A 2,054-nucleotide genomic window follows, 5' to 3' on the forward strand; every position below is an offset into this window, starting at 1 on the left:
GCTCCGCGGCATGTGGGATCTTCCCGGACCGGGTCACGAACCCGTGTCCCCTGCATCGGCAGGCGGACTCTCAACCACTGCGCCACGAGGGAAGCCCGCCCCTGAACTTCTAAATGACACTGATTCAGTGGGAACTCTGGAGCATTAATTGCATCTCAGAGTTGGTCCCTTCTTGAGACAAGGAGCTCAGTATTTAGTATCCCGGTGTTAATCACTAGCTGTGCTCTGCACCAAGGGCAAGGCAGCTCCTATTCAATATGGGGCAATTCCCTGGAGAAGATAGCACTTCTTCAAAAGTTGATAGCAGCCAATGCCTAGAGCAGCTGGGGGATGGATACAAGGATGTGATAAAAGTGATCTGGGTGGGGCAGATCCTGAAACTTCGGCGCATTAGTTTCCTTTATCTATAAGATAGGGATATCAATACTTAGTTCACGTATTTATTTGGGAAATAAAATGAAATTAAATGATAGGCAGCTTGAATCTAAGTGGAATTTGGACAAGCCAGGATGTCTGGGGAAAAGGGTTGACTAAGTCTGCCAGTAGCCTGTTTGCATGTAGATTAAAGAGCACTGTGGGAGAAGATTCAAATTGTGATTGTTATTAAGATTCATTTGGTCATTTACTCCCTGACAAACATTTAGGGCTCTTCATTCATGTGGCAGCACTCTGCTAGGCTGTGGATGTTCTGACTGGTTTAAATGTGTGGAAGTTGGGGAGGTGACCTATCAGAAGTCCTATCCTCTCTGTCTTGGAGCTAAGAAGCACTGGGACATGAATCAAACGGGTATTTTACTAAAATGTCTAATATACTGGAAACAAGGAGCACAACTTAGGAACTCATCTAACAAAGTCTTGCATGTGAATGGGGGTGGGGATCAGGGCAGCTACTTCCCACTTCACAGCAGAACACCAACAGCTCTGTCACCTTAAGGGCTTCACTGCCTCCAGTGTGATGGTAGACAACTGTGCTGGGAAGACTTGTCAATAGATAGTACTGTGACTCTGCAGGACTGTGGCAGCAGGTGACAGGTGTGGACATTCGTGAGTACATGTGTAAACCCTCTGGGAACTCTCAGAAATTCTCCAGGGCCCCTCCCCAGCTTCAGGTTGATGAAGCCAGGGGAAGCTTTGTTACAGCTCTAGCCTGTCGAGAACATTCAGCTGGGTGTGCAAAGCTTTACTCCCATTATTCCACCCATTATTCTATTCATCCTCCCCAATTTAGTGTCGTAAACTTGAGCCCCTATGTCACCAAGGAGGCACCCTAAATGCACATTTTAATTACTGTCAGTTTAAGGAACACTCTAGCTCCCAGACACACCCTCCCAAATTCTTTCATTTAATGATAAACTCTCTGTCAAAATCTGTTTTTTAAAATTAAATTCCAAAATGGCAACTATTTATTCAAAGTGAGTAGAGGAACCAAAAACCTAGAGAGTATCTAGTGTTCAAAACTAACCTTTGCAAAAAGATACTGGTTTATTGTTTTTGTTATGCTTTGTTTTGTACCTAGATGATTCCATGAGTCACTGGCTGAATGATTTGTCTTTTCTTTTGTTTTCCCCTGCGCTAGAAAGATAACTGACTTTCCTTGTATCAAAAAATGACTCAACGTTGGATAGAATTAGAGCTAAAAATATTAGCTTTATGGTTTATTTTCATTCCATCCATATACTTACCTAAGCCTTCTTTTCTAGCTTAGGATTCTGCTGGAGTGATGTGTAATCCTGAGCTCTGACGGGTGTCCCAGTCCTCCCTTAAAACCAAGGTTAATACAAGTGCATGAAACAGTTTTAATCAGATCAGAAACAAGAACTATGACCACAAAAAGAAGTCAGATGTGGGACAGACAGAGGGACAAATAACATAAAATTACAAAAGGGTTAATATGAAATCCCATTTCTTAGGAAGAGGTGTCCTTATTAAAGCCAGTGTGGGGTTTATTTTCAAATAATTTATTAATCTTAAATTTGGAGTTTGTTTATTTCAACAAATATAGCCATATTTTTCCTGTCTTCACCTATTAAAGAGCCAACATGGCCAACATGGAC

The sequence above is a fragment of the Lipotes vexillifer genome, unplaced genomic scaffold (assembly GCF_000442215.2).
Source record: "Lipotes vexillifer unplaced genomic scaffold, Lipotes_vexillifer_v1.1 scaffold112, whole genome shotgun sequence".
Lineage (NCBI taxonomy): Eukaryota > Metazoa > Chordata > Mammalia > Artiodactyla > Lipotidae > Lipotes > Lipotes vexillifer.